A 10,351-nucleotide genomic window follows, 5' to 3' on the forward strand; every position below is an offset into this window, starting at 1 on the left:
TTGAAGCTGTCGCCATCTGGGCAACGTGTGCTCAGCATTGTGATTGGACTATTTACCTGGAGAGTTTCACAGGGGCCAATGAGATTGAACGTGGCATGTTTGTGCAGGTTGGGAAAGTACCGAACAGGGGGATAAAAAGGGCTTGGTGGTAATAAAGTGGGATTTGAGTCTCCTCATCAAATTGAGTCCGTGTCGTGATACGCCACAGGATCAGGTGTAAGGATACCCACTTTGTCTGGGAAGCTGACACTGCAGGTGCTGGTGACATCCCAGTTGTAGGAACAGGGAATAGGTGAGAAGGAGGCACTGGGCTTGTTCATGTGCTTGGAGGTCACCTGTGCCTGCAGAGGTGCTGGGGGCAAAGCAGGAACCTTCTGTGTGCAGGAGCTGCTGGTGTCAGAAGTGCCTGAGAAGGTGGCAGGGCAGGAGCAGACCCTGGGCAGTGCAGCTGCTGGTGCTTTCACTGGGAGCTCAGCACAAGGGGACCTGCCTGGCTCTGGCAACACCCGCAAAAGCCCACCGGGTATTGCGGAAGGCAGGAGGGGTGCTGGTGGGCTCTGAAAAAGCCCAGGCCAGCGCTGGGCACTGTGGAAGGCTCAAGTGCTCTGCTGGGCTCTGGCAATGCATTCTGGAAGGTGACAAAGGCCCTGGCAGGTGCAGGCACAGCCCAGAAGCCCACCGGACATTGTGGAAGGTGGCAAGGCCCTGGCAGGTTCTAGTGATCCCTGTGCCGCGCATTCCAGAAGGCACCATTCAAGCTGTTGTGTTCCAGCAATGGAAGCCCTCCAGGCATTGTGGAAGGAAGGCAGCGGTGTCCCTCACGGACTAAGGCAAAGCCTGCAAATGCCCACCAGGAATTCTGGCAGACAACAAGGGAACATTCAGATCCAGGAAGGCCCTAGGAAGAGCGTTGGCCATTGTGTAAAGAGGAGGCCCTGGCAGGTACGGCCAATTCCTGCAAACACCTGCCAGGCATTCCAGAAGGTGGGAAGGACCTGGTGGGCTCTGGCAACGCCTGTGGAATCCTGACTGAGGCAATGCCTGTGGAAGCCCCTGTGCTCCCACAGTAAAAGTTCCAGGACAGAAAGCTGTTGCTGGGCCTCACCTTCCCTTGGCAAACATTGCACCAGCCCCAGCAACACTCGGGAGCTGCTTTTCCTTAGCCAAATAATCTGTGACGATACAAAGAGTGCAAAGTGCAAACGTCCAGCGCCTGCTGCCACAGCAAATGGGCCAGGACAGTGTCAGTGTTTAAACCCAGCTGGTAACTCAGCAACAAGCAGGTACTCGCTTAGCACCTGGGTGGGATGGGAGGAGAAAAAGAACACTGTAAAACATGCGGGTGGAGATGAGAACAATTCAGTAACTAAAATAAAGTGCAATATTTTAATATTAATAAGGTAAAAACAACAACAAAAATAATAATAGAAATAACAAGGGGAGAGATATAGAACTAAAAGGGGAAAGAAAACACCAATAGCCATCAGTGATGCCCAATACAATTGCTCAGCATCTCTGAGAGATACCTAGCCAGACCTGAGCAGTGACCCATCCCTTCTGGGCAACTCCCTCAAGCTTCTATGGCCTGAGGTGTCATGGGCCCACCAGGCTAAAAATAATTCACCCTGATATTGCCAATCTAAATCCATCTGAGCAATTTCAGTCTTAGCAGCCTGAGCCACCTCTCAGTGCTTCCGATGTTCCTCAGTGTCTTGGGTCTTGACTCATCTATGTGGTGTACCTTCACCACCAGGTTCTGCACCTGGGCAGCAATATCTTGCCACAGTGCACTTCCCAGTTGGGTTTCCATCTGCACTGCCAGGTACTCTGCTTCCATTGCTGCAACCACCCCCACAGGGCATTTGCCACAATCCATGAGTCAGTATAAAGTACTGGACACTTTTCTCATTCAGCAATATCCAAGGCCAGCTGGGTGGCTTTCACCTCTGCAAACTGACTAGACTCACCTTCTCCTTTACCAGTTTCTGCAGCTTGTTGTCGGGGACTCCATACATCCACCTTCCATATCCGCTACTTTCCCACACAATGGCAGGACCCATCAGTAAACAAGCCATATTGCTTCTCACTGTCTGTGAGTTGTTGCACAGTGGGGCCTCCTCAGCACATGTTACAACCCTACTCTGGTGATATTCCAAAATCTTTGCCCTCTGCCCAGTTGTCCTGGGTTTAGCAGTAGCAGTCATTTTTTCTCCTTCTTAGTAGCTGGTGCAGCACTGTGTTTTGACTTATATTGGCTTATAACACCAATGTTTTTAGGCACTGCTCAAATGTCTAGACTGGCCATAGGACTTTGTGAGTCTCATGCTCTGCTTGGGAGGAGGGGAAGCCAGGAGGAAGCAGAGACAGGACACCTGACCCAAACTAGCCAAAGAGGTATTCCACACTACAGCACGTCATGCCCGGGGAGGTATCTGGGAGTTACCCAGAAGGGCACTCTCTTCTCGGTCAGGCTCATTTCGGCGGGTGGTATCGGATTCACTTCCCTTGTTATTTCTCTTATCATTATTATTATTGGTGGTAGCAGCAGTGATTTGTGTTATACCTTAGTTACTGGACTGTTCTTATCTCAACCCGTGGGAGTTACATTCTTTCAATTCTCCTCCCCATCCCTACGGGAGCAGGTGGGGGGGGAGGAAGGAAAGAGGGGGGGGTAGTAGAAACTGTGTGGCTGACTGCGTTTAAACCATGACACCAGTCCATGATGACTTCTAGAATACCTCCACGATTGGGATTTCCTATTCGAGCTCATTGTGTAATTAGTGCAGCCCACTTACTCCATGAAGCATCGGTTGCATGATGTGTAGAGGAGACCCTGCTTTTGAACATCCACCTCAGAATGGGCAGGAAGAGCTGTGCTCCAGTGCCAATCACATCTGAAGCAGCTCGAGCACCTTCATAGGCTGCCAGTATGACTTTTTCAGTGGGGGTATAGCTGGCCTCTGATCCTCTGCATCTGCAACTCCAAAAGCGGAGGGGTAAAATTTGAGTCTCCCCTGGAACTTTCTGTCAGAGGCTCCAGGTAGGACCATTCTCCCCATCTGCTGTGTAGAGTACATTTTTTACATATGGCCTGGTCTGGACTGGTCCAAGGGCTACTGCATGAACTATCTCTCTTTATGTTTCATAGAATCATAGAATAGTTAGGGTTGGAAAGGACCTTATGATTATCTAGTTCTAACCCCCCTGACATGGGGGCAACCCATTCCAGTGCCTCACCATCCTCACAGCAAAGAACTTCTTCCTTATATCCAATCTAAACTTCCCCTGTTTAATTTTTAACCCATTACCCCTTGTGTGCTATCACTACAGTCCCTAATGGAGAGCCCCACCCCAGCAACCTTCTAGGCCCCCTTCAGATACTGGAAGGCTGCTATGAGGTCTCCACACAGCCTTATCTTCTCCAGGCTGAACAGCCCCAACTTTCTCCACCTGTCTTCATATGGGAGGTACTCCAGTCCCCTGATTGTCCTTGTGGCCCTCCTCTGGACTTGTTCCAACAGCTCCGTGTCCTTTTAATGTTGAGGACACCAGAACTGCACACAATACTCCAAGTGAGGTCTCATGAGAGCAGAGTAGAGGGGCAGGATCACCTCCTTCGACCGGCTGTTCACTCTCCTCTTGATACAGACCAGGATATGGTTGGCTTTCTGGGCTGTGAGAGCACACTGCTGGCTCTTGTTCATTTTCTCATCAACCAACACCCCCAAGTACTTCTCCACAGGGCTGCTCTTCCTGTGCCCTCAACCACCTTGATATCTGTTGGAGGGATGGTACGGCCTGGCACAAGCAATCCAGGAGGTTCCTTGATTGTGTGGAAGACAACTTTCTTCTGCAAGTAATAGAGGAGCCAAAAAGGAGAGGTGCCATGCTCGACCTCGTGCTCACCAACAGGGAACGGCTCGTTGGAAATGTGATGCTCCAGGGCAGCTTTGGTTGCAGTGATCACGAGATGGTTGAATTCAAGATCCTCAGGACAGTGAGAAGAGCTTGCAGCAAGCTCACTGCCCTGGACTTCAAGAGAACAGAATTTCTCCTCTTCAGGAGCCTGCTTAGCACTCTCTGGTATATCCATGGGATATAGCCCTAGAGGGTGGGGGAGCCCAAGACTGTTGGTTGATATTCAAGGATCACCTACTACAAGCTCAGGAGTGTTGCATCCCAACTAGAAAGAAATGTAGGAAGAGGGCCAGGAGACCTACTTGGATGGATAAAAAGTTGCTGAGGAAACTCTGAGGGGAAAAAAGAGGCTTATAAATGGTGGAAGCAGGGACAGGTGGCCTGGGAAGAATAAAGGGATGTTGTCCAGGAAGCTAGGAACCAGGTTAGGAAAGCTAAGGCGCAGTTAGAATTAAGCTTGGCTAGGGATGTAAAAGATAACAGGAAGGGATTCTATGGGTACATTGCAAATAAAAGACAGACAAGGGATAATGTGGGCCCTCTCCCAAAGTTATCAGGAAAAATGGCTACCCTGGATTTGGAGAAGGATGAGGTTCCTAATGACTTCTTTGCCTCGGTCTTCACTGGTAAATGCTCTGACCAGACCACCCAAGCCTTGCAAGACAGATGCAGGGACTGTGAGAATGAAGACCTTAGGCCCACTGTCAGAGAGGATCTGGTTCGAGACCATCTTAAGAATCTGAATGTGCACAAGTCCATGGGACCTGATGAAATCCATCTACGGGTCCTGAAGGAGCTGGCAAATGAAGTTGCTCAGCCACTGGCCATCATATTTGAAAAATCATGATAGTCCGGTGAAGTTCCTGATGAGTGGAAAAAGGGAATTGTAACCCCAGTATTCAAGGATAGGAAAATGGATGACCCAGGGAACTAAAGACTAATCAGTCTCACCTCTGTGCCTGGCAAAATCTTGGAGCAGGTTCTCCTGGAAGGCATGCTAAGGCACATGAAAAGCAACCAGGTGGTTAGTGACTGCCAACACGGCTTCACTAAGGGAAAATCCTGCCTGACCAATTTGATGGCCTTCTATGATGGGGCTACAGAACCGATGGACAGGAGTAGAGCAGTTTACTACATGGATTGTGAAAAGCATTCAACATGACATCGTTGTCTCTAAATTGGAGATATATCAATTTGCTGGATGGACCACTTGGTGGATAAAGAAATGTCTGGATGGCTGCATGCAAAGAGTTGTGGTCAATGGCTCAATGTCCGCCTGGAGACCAGTAATGAGTGGTGTCCCTCAGGGATTGGTGTTGGGACCAGTCTTGTTCAACATCTTTGTCGTTGACATGGACAGTGAGATTGAGTGCCCCTCAGCAATTTTGCCAATGACACCAAGCTGTGAGGTTCGGTTGACACTCTGGAGGGAAGAAATGCCATCCAGAGGGACCTTGACATGCTTGTGAGGTGGGCTGATGCCAGTCTTATGAAGTTTAACCATGCCGAGTTCAAGGTCCTACACCTGGGTTGGAGCAATCCCTGGCACAGCTACAGGATGGGCAGAGAAGAGATGCAGAGCAGCCCTGTGGAGAAAGACTTGGGGGTGCTGGTCGATGAGAAAATGAACATGAGCCGGCTTCAGTGTGCGCTTGCAGCCCAGAAAGCCAACCGTATCCTGGGCTGCATCAAGAGGAGCGTGACCTGCAGGTTGAAGGAGGTGATCCTGCCCCTCTACTCTGCTCTCTTGAGACCTCACCTTGAGTATTGTGTGCAGTTCTGGTGTCCTCAACATAAAAAGGACATGGAACTGTTGGAACAAGTCCAGAGGAGGGCCATGAGGATGATCAGGGGACTGGAGCACCTCCCATGTGAAGACAGGCTGAGGAAGTTGGGGCTGTTCAGCCTGGAGAAGAGAAGGCTGGAGAAGAGAAGGCTGTGTGGAGACCTCATAGCAGCCTTCCAGTATCTGAAAGGGGCCTAGAAGGATGCTGGGGTGGGGCTCTTCATTAGGGACTGTAGTGATAGCACACAAGGGGTAATGGGTTAAAACTTAAACAGGGGAAGTTTAGATTTGATATAAGGAAGAAATTCTTTACTCTAAGGGTTGTGAGGCACTGGAATGGGTTGCCCAGGGAAGTTGTGAATGGTCCATCCCTGGCAGTGTTCAAGGCCAGGTTGGACAGAGCCTTGGGTGGCATGGTTTAGTGTGAGGTGTCCCTTCCATGGGCAGGGAGGTTGGAACTTGCTGATCCTAAGGTCCTTTCCTATCCTAACTATTCTATGATTTTATTTATCACTTCTTTGGGCAACGTATCAGAGTTGCAGTCAGGTGTCCTGTCTCTGCTTCCTCCCAGCTTCCTGTGCCCCTCGTCACTGGCAGAGCATGAGACTGTGAAAGTCCTTGATCTGAGTAAGCGGTATTTGGCAACAAATAAAAACACTGGTGTGTTTTCAGCATTTTTCTCAGACTAAAGTAAAAAACAGCACTGCACCAGCTTCTAAGAAGGAGAAAAATGCCTGCTACTGCTGAACACAGGACACCCCCCTATCAGAACACTCCTGGAGATACCTGCAGTCAGGACAGCTGGTTTGTAGCAAGATGACACCATCTCCCTTTCCAGTCCTTTTATATTTCCTTTCCTGGTGTTCTGTGATTTTTGTGGGAAGTGTCCGGACGAAGTGCAGTGTTCAAGGCAGAAGTCCAAGGGGTCTTATACCTCTGGTGGTTCTTACTCTGTCACACCAGCTGGGGGTTGGAACTGGATGAGCTTTAAGGCCTCTTCCAACCAAAACCATTCTAGGATTCTGATTCTATGAATTAATCCCAGTGCTTGGAAATGTAGTTAGCAAAAATGCATGTGGTTTCTTCCTTGAAGCAAGGGTTTCAGTTTTTATGTGCTTGGATTGCTTTTTCAGCGACCAGTTTTGTTAAACCTACTTGTGGGGCAGCACTTGAATTTCTTTTGAAGTGACTTTGTACTGGACAACAACAGCTACACAAATTCTCCTTGGGGACAGGTGTGATAGTAAATCTGGTGTGGTCTGAACTCACCTTTCACTTGCACCCTGAATGTACTGCTGCCTCCTGATTTTGGAAATGAATCTTTGAAACCCTCCCTCTGTGAGCCAAGGGACCATAAATCCCAAGGGCTGAAGCAACCCAGAATTTGGTGGCGGCTTCTTGGGTTCTAGTACTGGTTGCTAGAGCTCAGTTGTGCTGTCACCAGGCAGAGCCCAATCCCCTGAAGTGCCCAGGTTCCATGGGGGGGTGAAGCCTCTGTCTGGGGATCAGACAACTTCCCACTGCAAGTCTGGCTGAGCTGGAAAGACTCTGCAGTGGCTGCAACACCGTATTGCAGGGCTTTGCTGCTTAAGCTGAAAGTGCTTCTGATAGTTCAAACTAGCCTATCCTCTCAGCTGCTGGTTACTAGCTGCATCTCTGTATACATGGGAAGAAGTATTTAGTGCAGTTACTCTACTAGGCTTGGTATCCAAACCTGTTGATCAAGCATTCCATTTATTTTTAACACTGGAGGTCTCCTTGCTCTCCTTCGAAGCCTGTTGCACTTCCCACCCTGGGTGAGGGCCCTACTTGTCTCACATCTTCAGCAATCAATTTCTCACGGGCAGTTTCCACAGGCACGACTTCTTGGGCTGGCTGATCTCTTTGGACCCGATAAGCCAGGCCAATGTATGTGTCCAGCATTTGATCATCAATACCAGGACTGATCATGCAGAAGGTGGTCTTCAAATCATCTGCCTTCACCTCCCTGTTCAAAAACAACTTGATCACTGCTATGCTGTGGTAGGTGAAAGGAATATTTACTTACTGGTACCCCAGGGAGAATCCATGTTGCTTGAAATGCAGAGGAAAGATGATTTTTGGTATTATCTCTGCTTCTACTAGTATCCCTTTGGTTTTTAAACACACATGTAATGAAGACTGCCAAGTATGAAATTTCAAACTGAAGGGAAGCTAGGAAATGTTACATTTGTGATAACCTAGAAGACTGCAATTTCACTCTCTTGTGTATTGTGATATCCTTTGCTGCACAACTATATATTTCCTTGCTAATTCAGTGCCCATGTTGGACAGTACATGACTTCATGGGCATCTACCCACTATTGGTGTTTTCCTCAGTGCTCCGTGCATGGCACCAGCCTTTTTCTTTAGGCAGTAACTGCCTCTTGGTTTGAGGTGGAATTATTTCTCAGGTTAGCACCTTTAAATCTGCAGCTGTCAGTCCCATTCGCTCTTCACACTCCTCAGAACCACTCTCTGAGGATGTACAAGATTTTACTGCTGGTTTTGGAGAGCTAAGGTTGTTGGGACATGAGACTTCAGGTGCTGAAGGGGATTACTGGTACAACCCATTGTCTCTACTCGCTGCCTGCTATATTCAAGTCCTTTGGGTTAGGGATTGCCACTGTGCAGTGTTCTGTTGAGCAGGGCTCAGCCAAGTTTTGGTATTTAGTGCAATATTCACATCCAGGGTTCCCTCTGTGCATGCTGCCCTGATCTGCTGTCCCCATCAGCCCCTTCCCTCCACACTTACATTAAATTTCCCAGCTTGTTCTTCAGCTGTCTCAGATACTCCTGCTTCTCCCTGACATACTGGCTCCTGAGCTTGGCAACAAAAGGTTCAGCATTCCCCTCCTCATCCTGAAAGAAGTTACAGGTGTGTTAGCATTCAACATGCGTTCCAGTCTGGACAGAAGCAGTCCCCCAGTGTCTATTAAAATAGCGCAGACCTCCCAAAAATGGAATTTTCATGTGAAAAATGAAAATAAAGAGAAAGAATATGAAAAAACTCCTATCACAGAAAAGGTACAAACTTGCATTGCTGTTGTCTTCAGATGGCCTTCAGGTGTTCTGGTGGGCACTGCAACTTTGCTAGTGTAATAAATGTGGTTAATATGATAAAACAAATTTAATCCCTAAATTAGGCTTAATCTGAATCAAAAGGAAAATTTAACATCATTTTATCTTTTTGAATAAAGATATGTAGTCAGTGAGGTCTTCAGTGCTGTCCAACTTGTACCTGCTTGCATCGACCAGTTCTTGGATTAACTCTTTCCTTTTCAGGGGAAAAGCTTCCCTCAGAGCCGTGCTGTACAGAGGAATTTAAAGATGAGAAAAAAACTCCCCCTGGTTGCACTGGCAGGTAAGGAGAGTAGACAGAATCAGTGTCATGAGCTCTAACGTGTGACAGACTTGGGCACCAGTTGGGCTCTTGCCTGAACTGCTTGCTGGTCAAGGATCCTCTGTTTGAGCTGTTGCAGGCATCCAGCTCCTTCTGCAGGTTGGAAATGATCTGATTCTGGCTGTAGTACTGTTCTTCACCCACCTGTGAAACAGGAAAGGTTCACAGATCAGTAACTGCCCTATCTATTCCTTGGACTGCCTTCAAGAGGGAACCAAAACTGCAAAAGGACTGTGCTCCCTTCTAAAGCAACTTGTACCTGAGTGGCTTTTGTCTATTTACAAATAATTAAGCAAGCACCACTGTGGCTAGCAGGATCGTTGGTCACAGTGGCTTCTGGATGAGAAACTTGCTTCAGCTGTTAAACCCTCAGGTGCAGATGTACACCCTGGACATCCCCCACACAGCAGTAGCCTCCCTGCCCAGGGGGTGGCATTTGGTCCCAGCCACTTTTCCATATCCAAGTGTAAGTAGTAATTTGAGTAGGGCAAGTGTAAGAGGACCTGAGGAGGCTACACATCTTTGTGTTACAGGAGCTGGAAGGATGTGGCCGTGTAACTAGAGCTCTCCAGCTCTGACATGGTGCTGGAAGTGGGGAGGGAGGCTGCCAGGGCCTGCATGGTGCTGCAGTTCAGGGACCATGTCCTGATCTTCATAGACACTGCACAGGGACAAACCATGAGCTTTTTCAGGAAAGACCTTCTGAGAGAAAGAGGCAGGTATGTAAATCTTGTAAACAGAAGCCTCTTATCAGAGAGAGCAGATACAGTGTGTGAAAGAAGGACTTGGGGGTGTTGGTCGATGAGAAACTTAACATGAGCCAGCTACAGTGTGCACTCACAGCCCAGAAAGCCAACTGTATCCTGGGCTGCATCAAAAGGAGAGTGACCAGCAGGTCAAGGGAAGTGATCCTGCTCCTCTACTCTGCTCTCTTGAGACCTCACTTGGAGTATTGTGTACAGTTCTGGTGTCCTCAACATTAAAAGGTCATGGAACTGTTGGAACAAGTCCAGAGGAAGGCCACAAGGATGATCAGGGGACTGGAGCACCTCCCATATGAAGATAGGCTGAGAAAGTTGGGGCTGTTCAGCCTGGAGAAGATAAGGCTGTGTGGAGACCTCATAGAAGCCTTCCAGTATCTGAAGGGAGCCTAGAAGGATGCTGGGGTGGGGCTCTTCACTAGGGACTGTAGTGATAGAACAAGGGGTAATGGGTTAAAACTTAAA

At 48.5% G+C, this 10,351-nt stretch overlaps 1 long non-coding RNA gene across 1 annotated transcript; it reads right to left on the bottom strand.

The window, feature by feature from the left end:
* Window positions 1-7,471: 7,471 nt before the first annotated feature.
* LOC133282943 (uncharacterized) lies at window positions 7,472-9,032 on the bottom strand. The gene is made up of 3 exons (XR_009747734.1): window positions 8,899-9,032; window positions 8,478-8,575; window positions 7,472-7,691 (listed from the first exon to the last, which is right to left on the bottom strand). It is a non-coding gene; the product is annotated as an uncharacterized LOC133282943 (long non-coding RNA).
* Between the last annotated feature and the right edge of the window lie 1,319 nt (window positions 9,033-10,351).

Source organism: Pezoporus flaviventris, unplaced genomic scaffold (assembly GCF_033815535.1).
Source record: "Pezoporus flaviventris isolate CSIRO_AGI_PZ_B2104156 unplaced genomic scaffold, CSIRO_AGI_Pfla_v1 ptg000147l, whole genome shotgun sequence".
Lineage (NCBI taxonomy): Eukaryota > Metazoa > Chordata > Aves > Psittaciformes > Psittacidae > Pezoporus > Pezoporus flaviventris.